A 12,030-nucleotide genomic window follows, 5' to 3' on the forward strand; every position below is an offset into this window, starting at 1 on the left:
ATACCCTCTGTTAAGTGAAAAAAGAAGACATGATTTAGAGATGGAAAAGTCAGCCACATGTGAAGGAGCACAGGGAGAGAGAACACGAGAGGAGCCTTGCTGAAGTACCTAACCCAGCCCTGTGTGAGCAAGCCTGCACTCACTGCTGAGAAGTAACCCAGGCCTCTGAGAAGGGCCAGAGCCCCTCCTGATGACCCAGTCACCTCTCCAAGGCCCATCTCCCACTGCTCCCACGATGGACGTCAAGTGTCACAGTGAGTTTTGGCAGAGAGGAACCACATCTTATCTTCCTCTCGGGCCTTTGTCTTGAGTTACCTCTTTGCTCTCCCTGACCCCTCCTTAGGTGCCCTCTACCATAATCCAGCCCTCACACAGTAATCTAGGGTAGGTGCCTTTACAGGGGGCTCTGCATATTACATGGTTAGGAGTTACCAGGAAACTGTGTCCACAACACGGCCATCACCCATACCTCAGCCCTGTGGCCCACTCCTGGAGGCATGGTGTCCCCAAGCCAGTCTCATGGCCCCAGCAACCCAGCACAGTGCTCAAGATTCCTGGGTGTGAGCATACACCAAGGATGGGGACTGGCCTGGACACCCTCTCCTCCTGCCTCGCTTTTCCAACCCAAGATGTCCAGGCCATTCTAATCTCCTCCCCAAATGGCACAGGAAATGGAGGGAACAGTTATGAGGAGGCCAGGCTGCCTGGATCTCTATCCTGGTGATCTGGGGCTTTCAACAAGAGCATTACCTCTTTCTCTGGTTTCTCAGGGCAGAGGCTATGACAGCCCCAGGACACATACACTCATGCAATCTCATTCTTACACACATGATCACATTCTTACATACCACACACACATACATATTCACATACCACACACAGACACATGCATTGTCACACACAATTGCATTCTTACATGCCACACACACATTCACACACCACACACAGAGATATATTCATACATTCTCCACATCTCATACACACACTACTCTTAGCCCAGCGTCCTCTGCCTGGGTGGGCTTTCTCTCACACTTGCCCCTATCCCACAATTCACCTTTGCCTGCCCCACTAGTTTTTAAACTTTAAAACTCTCTTATGAGATGGAAATTTAAAGAAAATCATTGTTATTGATGCTGGTTACATCTTGGCTTTCTGCCAAGATGGTGTGGTCCATGGCAGAGACCACCTTGCCCAGGTCTAAACAGTGGTCTAGAATGACTGAATAGAGTGTCAGCCCTGAGCTCCCCCAGCCATCAAATGCCACAGGTACCAACTCCCTCCTGTGACTGGGGCTTGGACCCCAGTGTCCAGTACCCCCTCCCTTCTCCAGGCACCCTCCACCCAATGCTCTTCACAGCCCTCTCTTTCCTACAGTCTGAAAGCAGTTTCTTCCCTACCCTGGGGCTGCTTAGGGGGGAGGAAGCCTAATAATCCCCTCCCCATCCTGATCGGCCCCAGCCCAGTGCAGCCACAGAGATGCTTCAGTAGGGAGGCCATTTAGTTTAAGGCACTATTAGTGATAATTCCAGGAGGACAGGTGTAAAGCAGGGTGTCCGGGCAAACAGGTGTGTGTGGTCGCTCTCTAACTTTTTAGACTGTCCCCTACTCTGTGTGCTTAGCAGCAGTAGGCTGTTGGTCTTCTTCGTGCTGGCTCCTGGGTCCACTCCTCACCCCTTCATGCTCACTAGTCATTTGCAAGTCAGATGGGCTGTCTCAGGCAGCGTTTCTATCACTGTGACCAAAATAGCTGACAAGAACAACTTAGAGGAGGAAAGAGTTATTTGGCTAATGATTTCAGAGGCTCACACCTCTGAAATCATGGCAGAAACATCATGGCGACAGGGTGTGGTGGCAGAAAGTTGCTCAGCACTAGGAAGAGGAGAGAGAGAGAGAGAGAGAGAGAGAGAGAGAGAGAGAGAGAGATCATGCAGGTGAACACCAGAAGAAGAAACTAGGGACAGAAATAGCCCCCAAGGCGACCCTAGTGTCTTACCTCTTTCAGCCACATCCTACCTGGCTATGTTACCACTAAATCCATTCAAATTATTAATCCATCAGTGGATTTATCCACTGATGAGATTAAAGTCCTGATTCAATTGTTTCCCCTCTGAACATATTTTGCATTGCCAATACACGAATTTTTCTAGGGGACAGTCTGTGTTCAAATATGGGAATCACCTTCAGGAGGTCTCCCTGGATGCCAGGGTGGACGAGGTGGCCCTTTGTGTCTGCTCTGCCCCCTCTCCTTACGGTCCCTCTTCCCACTGGGCTGCTCAAAGGCAGGGAGCTGATCCTATTCCTTCCATGGGGTAAGTCCTCAGGGAAGATTCCAGGTGTTGGACGAGGGAACCAAGAAATGTAGGTTCTAGTCCCAGATCTGCCACTGACATAAATCGGACAGGTCACTTAGCATCTGGAGTCCCAGTTCTCTGTGAGGTGGAGGAAGCAGAGGCAGCCATGATCCCTTTGTGCCCACAGCTTTCATGGGGGCCTGAACTTGGTCCCCAGGCCGTGGGGTTCACTGGCTATAGAAGGGAAATGGAGGGGAAGGCCGACCTGTTGTGGGGGTCAGGACTCCTATCATCCTGTGGACCTATATTCTCCCCTGAGTCCCCTACAAGCCCAGCCCTATGCAGCCCTCAGTTGGTCGTTGTAGGGGCTGATACTAGTAGAGAGCATGAGACGTTGGCACTTGGGCCTGTCCTCTAGAACCGGGCTCTCCTTTGCTCTATCCCAGTCCTGAACCATGGGGGACCAGCCTCCCAGGCCCCAACCCTTTCTCCTTGGGATCTTAAACGGAATTCCTCCACAAAAAGGACAACTGCCATCCCAGAAGACGCCAGCAGAGGGCAGCCTGCCACTCAGATTTTGAGCACAGGTCTCTGAATTGGATCCCTAAGGGGCTTGCCTCTCTGGAAAGGCCAGGAATCTGGGACTGCTGAATTTAGGGAAAGGGTCAGGAGAGCCTGCCAGGCTCCACAGTACCAGGACCCAGCCTCTCATGAGATCACCGGAGTCGGGAGGGCCCATCTTGAGGGCTGCCCAGACTCCCTCTTGCTGTAACCTGAGCGGAAGGGTTGCCTCCTGGCCTGAGAGGTGCAGGGGAGGCCCCCCCAAGGGGCCGTGGGTGCTAACCTGGGTCAGGAAACTCATAGTGAAACCAGAAAGCTCTCGTAGTGAAATTCATTCCGTGCTGCACACCTGCCTCAGGGCAGGGCTGGGAGGGCCTGGGAGGCAGAGAACCTCCTGCGGTGGTGAGGCTGTGGGCAGGCCCAGCGCCTTATCTGATGGCCAGGCCTTTCTCACAGCTGAGTTGAGCAGTGCGCCAGGCCCACCTTGGCCAGTGGGCAGGGACTGTGCAGGCCTGTGGGCTCAGATCCCCACCTGCCTTGCAGGCAGAGAGGCCGGGCCATGGGAAAGGCGCGGGCGGCCCCTGAACGGGAGCGGCCACTGTGGGCCCGGCGCCACCCAGGCCCCTCGGAGGCCTGAGAAAATGTTAAAACCAGGCTCAGATAAAATGGGGAATTCTAGGTGTTTACATCTAACATATGAGCGCTTCTAACATAAAACAAAATTTTGCCGTGATTCCGGAATGTGTTTGTTCATGGGACACTGAAGCAGGAGGGCACGCCATGGTGACAACTGTCCTCAGTCCTGCTGGTGGATTGAGGCCTGTGTGTGAAAAACACCAGGGGAGGCCATGTGTGGTGGCACATGCCTGCAGTCCCAGTACTGGAAGGCGGAGACCAAAGGATTGTATATCCAAGGCTAGCCTCAGAGACTTAGCAAGGTCCTCAGCAACTTTGCAAAACCCTATTTTAAAGTCCAAAGTAAAAAGGAGCCTGATACTGCTGGTTGTGGTGGCGCACGCTTGTAATCCCCGCGCTTGGGAGGCGGAGACAGGAGGATCGCGCAGGTTCGAAGCCAGCCGCGTGCGCTGCCTTAGGAGACCCTGTTTCCAAAATTAAAATGTAAAAATAGGTCTGGGAGTGTAGCCCGGAGGTAGAAGGGCTTCCAGGAATCCCAGTACCACCAAAAACAAAAAAAAAAGGAGCCTGATGGGATGGCACATGCCTGTAATTTCAGCACTTGGGAGGCTGAGACAGGAGGGTTGCAGGTTCACCTCCAGCCTTAGCAATTTAGTGAGACCTTGTTTCAAAATAAATAAAATAGTACTAGGGGGTGTAGCTCAAAGGTAGAATGTGCCTGGGCTCAATCCTCAATACCTACCCCCCCCCCCAAAAAAAAAAGAAGAAATAAAAAAGAAATCTAAGTGGTGGAAAACATGAAAGCCTGGTCATGACTCTGGCTCTCTGGGGTACCCCCCATCCACTCCCACCTAGATCTCACTCCCAGGGGAAGAGGGGGTGAACCACCCTGGAGAAACAGGCCCACAGGCTACTTCTCCGGGGGCCCTGTCCGGGTAGGGCCTGTGAGGTCCTGGGTGCCATCAGAAGGGTCTGAGAAGGAGCCGCCTCAGCATCTGAAGCTCCCTCCCCACCTGCCCCTGGCCTCCCTCTCTGTGGACCCCTCTCTGAGCACAAGGTGCCAGCAGCTTGGGGAGACTGGCCTGAAATCTCCACTGGAGGGCCTAAGTGTGACCCCCACTCCATGAGTCACAGCGGGCCACCCAACATCATTGCCAGGGCCCCTGGGAGCAGCGTCTAAGGACGACAGTGTGCTCTCTCAGGCCATTTTATCGGGAGAGAAGGATGTGAAGCTATTCTCTAGGCCGGTGAGCTGGCCCAGGCTGCCGATGGCTGGGGCCCCTCAACCTGGCCCAGGCCAGCCCCTGGGATGTGAAGCTATTCTCTAGGCCGGTGAGCTGGCCCAGGCTGCTGATGGCTGGGGCCCCTCAACCTGGCCCAGGCCAGCCCCTGGGATGTGGTCACAGCATTTTTTGGGGTAGATGGGAATGCGGCAGGTCTATGTTATCTTACCATTTCAAAGGAGGGGGTGGTTAGCCAGACATAGTGGGGCCTGCCTGTAATCCTAGTACTTGGGAGGCTGAGAAAAGAGGTCCAAGGCCAGCTTCAGCAACACAGCAAGACCTTTTTTCAAAATAAGAAATAAAAAAAGAGCTGGGGGCACAGCTTGAGTAGAATGCCCCTGGGTTCAATCTTCAGTACCCAAAACCAACCAAACAAAACACACACACACACGCACGCACGCACGCACGCGCACGCACGCACGCACGCACGCGCGCGCGCGCGCAGAAGCTGAGGAACAGAGAGAGGAAATAGTGGGCCCATAGTCACTTAGCTGATCAGTGAGGAGCTGGAATAGCCATATTTGGAACCTGTAAGCTCCAGGAGCCATGGCCACTGGTCCTGGGGCTCCCAGCCCCATCCTGCTTTGAGACCTCGAAGTGCTCACCCCAGCCCCATTGGTTTGATGGGCAGAGACTCGGCTTGGCCAGTGGCCAGGTGAGGCCAGCCAGTGGACCTGCGTGGGGGTTGGCAGCTCCTTCCCAGAATTGCCTTTGATCCTGAAAAGAGCCTCCGCGTGCACTGCTGTGCTTTCATCACACCCCAGAGCCGCTTACCTGCCTTAGAAAAGCCAGGCACGGCCCTTCCCTCCTGAGCTTCCTGGAGTGGCCTGCCTGATCATCTTGGGCCCAGTCAAGGCCCCTGAATGCACCTGACCCTCAGTGCCTGGAGCTCTGGGCTCCTCCTCACTCTTGGCGCTCTATGGGTCTGCAGCCTCACTTCTCAAGCTGAGGCCCTGTGGGTAGCGTCCAAGCACCGTGGATCTTCCTTGGCAGCCGGGCCGCCCCTGCCTTCCCTTAGCCGGTGACACCTCCTTCCACTGCCCACACTTCTGTAGGTGAGAACCTGGTGAGGGTCTCTTTATTGTTTTCTTCCTATCTCCCACCTCCCATAAGCACAATAAGACTACTGCTCCTTTTATAATAGGGTTTTACAATGCCTTCTTACCTCCCCAAATAAAATTCATGGATAATATAATCTGTGGTTTTAATTTTAAAAATCAATTTAAAAGTCCTAAATTTAAGGGAGAAATAAAAGGAAAGTAGTTTATACTTTCATGATGCGTATTTGATTTGAGAAATGCTTGCATATGCTCTACAGATAAACTCCCATGGAGGCTGTAACCATGAGAGACGCAAATAGAAGTAGTAGCGTCCTTCTAGGTTCAGGTTCCAACCGGAGCCACCATGTCAACTCAGGAATGTGTTTTTCTGAAAGGGCAAACATTCCGTGGTAAATTTCCAAACAAAACAGGATTCTGTCTCCCTTCCATTTTTATGTGTATTGAATCTTTGGAAATTCTGTATTTGGAAACTATGTAAACCAGGAGTAGGTTCTTATTATTATAGTTTGGATAAGTCTCCCAAGAAACCATGCATTGTTAAAGGCTTCCTTGACAGCCTGCAGCACTACCGGGAAGTAGTGAGACCTGTAGGAGGTGGGGCCCAATGGAAGGGAGTTAGGCCACTGGGGTGTGCCTTGGAAGGAGACCTTGGAACCCCAGCCCCTCCCCTCTCTCTCTGCTTCCTGGCTGCCATGATGTGAGCCAACCTCCTTTGCCCTGAGCTCCATGGTGCTGCGCCACCACAGGCCCAAAGCAACGGGACCAAGTGATTGGAACCTCTGAACCGTGAGTCAAAATAAGCCTGTCCTTCTTTCAAGGTGGTCATCGCAGGCGTTTTATCACTGGGATGGAAAGTTGACTAGCCAGTTTCTGACTCTGGTTCTTCCATTAGAATTTTCACCTAACCAGATTTCTTGTTCTCAGCACCACAGATGTGTTTTGTTGAATAATGGTTGTGGATGTGGAAGGTCTGGCAGCATCTCTGGCCTCTAGCCATCAAGTGCCAGCAGTGACCCCCCACATAGATTGTAACAGCCAAGTGTCTCAGACACTGCTAAATATCTCCTGATGGGCAAGACTGCCCGTAGTTGGGAAGTAACGATCTAGACGAGTGTTGGTGGGATATCTAGAGGCTCTGTAGGTTGGAGAGATTGCTGCCAAACAGAAGTCCTTGGATTCCCAGATCCCCACCCTAATGCCTAGAGTACCATGTGTGGTTTGAATATGTTTCCCCAAAGTTCATGTGTCAAAAGCTTAATCACTAAAGTCCTATGATAGTGGCATTTGTGGGGTGGGACTCTGGGAGCTGAGTGACTTTTTTATAAGAGCAAGTTCTCTGATTCCTTGCTCTGTCTCCACCATGATGCCTTCTGCCATATTGGAATGCAGCAAGAAGGCCCTCACCAGATGCCAGCGTCTTGGTGTTGGACTGCCCAAGCCTCCAGAGCTGTGAGCTAAATAAACTTCCGTTCTTTATAAATTAACCAGTCTGGGATATTTTGTCATAGAAAACGAACTGCAGCTCACCCTCATTGTTACAATAGCCAAAATCTCTCTCATGTTTCTAAACGACCTGTGGGAGAAGCACAGACACAGCTGAGGAACTCCGGCCTCCCTGATTCTCTAGTGCAGGTGTGTGGGATAAGAGCAGCCGAGCCCCTTCCCCACACATGTGTGAGACCTACTGTCCCCATTTCTCCCTCAGGCCCAGCCACTTTGTCTCAGCTGCTGCCTACTGGCCCCTGCAGGGATATCTGACTCATTCCCAACATATCTCCACTGGCTCCACTGTCTAATCTCTCTCTTTCTGCTGCTTGAAGCACCAACATTCCTCTGAGCCGTTTTCTCTGCAGTCACCCTGGAATTTCATCTGCACCCTTGGTCTGGCAGAGTTTCTTAGCCCAGGCATTCTCCTCTGGGTGCCTTCAAGAGCTGCACCCTCCCTTGAAGGGATGGGCCAGCCTCCCATCCTGGGCTTTGGGCTGCAGGGGCAGCTCCCAGCACACCTCTCATCTGTATTTCCTGCCCTACAGCAAGGGCCTTTCCTCTCTCTTCTCAGTCATGGCTCAAAGACAGTCCCCTAAAAGGCATCATAGATATTAGTGGCCAGTCAAGGCTCAATCCTGTCTTCATTCTGAAGGGGCTTCTACCTTCCCCCAAAGGGAAGCAGGGACTCTAAGGGGAAGACTTGAAGGAGCTGTGAGGATGCGGTAGACAGGGCTACAGCCCTTCAGGAGATCCACTTGGGAGCCACCTTGGAATCTTGCCTTCCTGCTTCAAGCTTCCTTCCCTTCTCTAAGGATGTGGGAAGGTGTGCCCTCTACCTCAGTTGGGAAGGTCCTGGGTGCCACCGGCTGCCAGGCCTCCTCCCCATCCCTTCAGGTAGGTGGACCTTGGAATTTCTCCACCTGAAAGTGCACACCAGGCAAGAATCACTCCAGGCCAAATTGGAGCTGAGGCTGAGGGAGAGCACTGGGGAGTCAGGGGACACCCCAATTCCTACCTGGGGGTCCCCTGGGAGTGCAGGCCTGTAGGACCCTATTGGGTCCTTGGGTCACTGGGCACTGGGCATGGTGGCAGCTGCAACACCCTCTGCGGCCACTTCTCTCTTCATCTGCCCTGAAGCTCGCCTGCCCCCACCAAGGCTCGTGGCAGGCGAGCAGGCTGGGACCATCGGAGGGGCAGGACCAGGCTCTGCCTGCCCTCACCTGCCTGCTCCTCAGCCCACTCGGTCCCTGGCCCTCCCACCTCCAGACTCCTGAGACCTCGGCATAAAGTACAGGACGAGAAGCCAGGCGGGGAAGTGTAGGCCAAGGAGCACCCTAGAAAATGAAGCTACCTCCGAACCGGCACACTTTGGTCCTGGGAAGGCATAGGAAGTAGAACTCCAGTACCTTTCAGGGTCCACCCCCCATGCCTGGGAAGCGAAGTATCTGGCATCTCCTTCCTGTCACTTCCCGCCGGGCCTCAGCGTCTCCAGCTGGAGAATGGGGCAAGTGACCTCCACCCCCTCTCCTGGTGGGGGCCTCAGTTTAAGCCCCAGTGGCATACCTGAGATCAGCCCCCTCGGGTCAGCCACGCCAGGGAGTTCAGCTCCCCAGGGCTGTCATGGACCGCTGGTCACGGGTGCCCGGTGTCTCAGTTGGCCGGGTGCTGGGCGCCGTCGCCTCCAGGCCTTTCCCCCAGTTCCTCAGGCTCCTCCTGATCCAGGCAGCCTGGCCCTGGCCCTGCAGGAGGCTGCTCTTGGCTAATGTGGACCTGGGCTTCTGGGCCTGGCCCTCATCCACACAGGCTGTGCCTCTGAGCCGGTTCCTTCTAGGCTTCTGGTCAGGTTGGTGACCTCTTTCCTACCTGGGCTCTTGCTGGTTCTTGATCCTGGTTTCCTGGCTCTTCCCGGACTTGTTTTTACAGCAGCAGCTGTGAGGCCTGGCTGGGCCGTGGGGAGGCTGTTCCTGGGGGTGTTCCTGGGCAGGCACACCTGGGGTTGGGGTGGGTGGCTGGAGGGATGCAGCAGCCTAGTGGGGGCACCGGAAAAGACCTTCTGTCCAGGGGCCTGAGGACACCCACCAATGGTCCCATGTGGCTCTCACTCTGGGAGTGTGTGTGTGTGTGTGTGTGTGTGTGTGTGTGTGTGATGAGCCAAGACAGAGGGCGTGAGAGTGAGTGTGTGGGTGCAGGTGCCCAAGAGACTGCACTTGTGGGGGAGGGCGCTGAGAATGAGTCCATGGGTGGAGACTAGGGCAGGGGTGCCCCTGCTTTCTTTGGGACCATCCCAGAGAGAAGATTGTTGGGAGAATGAGGGCAGACATGCATCGGAAAATCATGGCCACCAGGTGTCACCAGGAGCACACAGGACAGAAAAAGGGTCCCCAGGTGAGGGGCCAGACCCCCTCTCCCACCAGCTATTCCCACTCCTGCAGGTAGAGGGTGCTCCTTGGCCTGTCAAGGTGTCAGAGGCCACTAGCTGTGCTGAGTGGGTGGAGTCTTATTGCCCCTTTCAGTCCACCCCCTCCCACCTCCTTACCACTTCCGGTCCAAGCTAAGGACGGAGCTGGGGAGGTGTGGAGGGGCAGCCCTCACCTGCAGCTCTCCTAGCCCTCACCTGCTCAGCTGCCCCGCTGCAGGTGGCCCCTCCTGCCAGCATCCCCTCCCCTCACACGTTGGCCCTACACCTCCTCTGCCTGCCTCCCTCAGGGAAGTGGCATGGAAGGGTCCCTGCTTATACCTCTCTACCCTGTCCCCAGCCAGGTCCTCCTCTGAACTTGATTCATAAAGCCCACCAGGCCAGTGTGAGGCTGTGTGGATGCTGCAATGATGGGGGCTGGCAGGTGGAGGAAACTGAGGGCCTTGGGCCCAGTTGCCTTCTCCCCAGGTGCTCTGGGGCCATCCCCTCTGCAGAGCAGCATGTCACCCTAGGTCCTGTCCCGCTTGGGGCTGGTGGTGACTGGTAAGGAGAGGATGCTTTGGTTCAGAGAATCAAACAGGATGTGACCCTGACAACCCTGTGAGCCAAGGAGCACAAGAGGGGCTCTTCTCCCATGGACTGAGGCTTCCTCAGGAAGGCAGAGCCAGGCTGGCCTGTCTCAGTGGCCAGGCTCCTAGAAAGTGTCTTCTGGGCTGGGGGAAGAGGTTGGGTGGGTTAGGGCAGTGGGAAAGGTAAAGATTCTTTTTTTATGAACTGAGGATTGAATCCAGGGGCTTTCTATCTCCAAGGTGCAAAGCCCTGCTTTATATTTTATTTTGAAACAGGGCCTCGCAAAGTTGCTGAGGCTGGCCTCGAACATGTGATGCTCCTGTCTCAGCTTCTCAAGTACTGGGATTACAGGCATGGGCTACTACACCTGGATGGAGACACTCTGCTATTAGGGTCCCCCATGCCAAGGATCGAGTGGTAAGGCAGCTTCCCTGGGAACCTCCCACAGGTCCCTTTACCGGAGGCAGCCAGGTCTGAGAAGGATGCCGCTCCTCCTCGTTTCCTCTTTTGGTCCTCAAGAGATATTTAAATCACAGCTCCCCCTGATTTGGGGCTTATTTAGTTTCCTGGAAGTAATTTTGTCTACTTTTTAGGAGACAATTGGGTCATTAATGCATGAAAATCCATTAAATAATTCTGAAAATTATTTTCAGAATTATTCAGAAACATTATATTATATATTATATTATATTATATATAATTACATAATATAATATAATATTATATTACATTATATTATATTATATTATTATATTCAGAAACATATGACTGAGACATACTTATTCCTAGAGATGAAAGGTCAAAATCTAGCCTATAGATTTAAAAAAATGTTTTAAATAAATGTCTTGAAAAAGCCACATTAAGCCAGGCATGGTGGTGCACGTTTGTAATCGCAGCATTTTGGAGGATGAGACAGGAGGATCACAGTTCACGAACAGCCCCAGCTACTTAGTGAGACCCTTGCAACTCAGCGAGACCCTGTTTCAAAATAAAGTATAAAAAATAGGGCTGGTGGTGTAGCTCTGAGGTAGAATGCCCCTAGGTTCCATCCCCAGTACTAGGGGGGGAAAAAAAAAAGAAAAGAAAAGAAAAGAAAAGCCACGTTAGCCAGGCCTGGTGGTGCACACTTGTAATCCCAGCATTTGGGAGGCTGAGACAGGAGGATCATGGTTTGCAGGCAGCCTCAGCTACTACTTAGTGAGGTCCTTTGCAACTCAGTGAGACCCTGTTTCAAAATAAAGAATAAATGGCCGGGTGTGGTGGCACACACTTGTAATCCCCACGCTTGGGAGGTGGAGACAGGAGGATCGTGAAGGTTCGTAGCCAGCCTCGCTGGCTTAAGAGACCCTGTTTCCAAATAAAAATATAAAATAGGTCTGGGAGCGTAGCCCAGAGGTAAGAGGGTTTCCAGGAACCCCAGTACCACCAAAAAAATAAAAATAAAAATAAAGAATAAACAATTGGGCTGGGGGTGTAGCTCAGAGGTAGAATGCTCCTGGGTTCCATTCCTAGTACTGAAAAAAAAAGCCACATTATTAGAAATTTATGCTCCCTTTGATGAGGGAGATGGGGGTCACGAATTTTGGTAAGCCCTTAAAAGGAACTGTGAGGAACCCTAGAGGTTCTTTAGAGCACAGTTTGAAAACCACAAATCAAACTCAAGATCCTTCACATTTCCGGGAGAAACACCATTTCTATGGAGGGGATCCATTTTCAAAAGGGCT

Source organism: Muscardinus avellanarius (assembly GCF_963383645.1).
Source record: "Muscardinus avellanarius genome assembly, chromosome: 10".
Taxonomy (NCBI): domain Eukaryota; kingdom Metazoa; phylum Chordata; class Mammalia; order Rodentia; family Gliridae; genus Muscardinus; species Muscardinus avellanarius.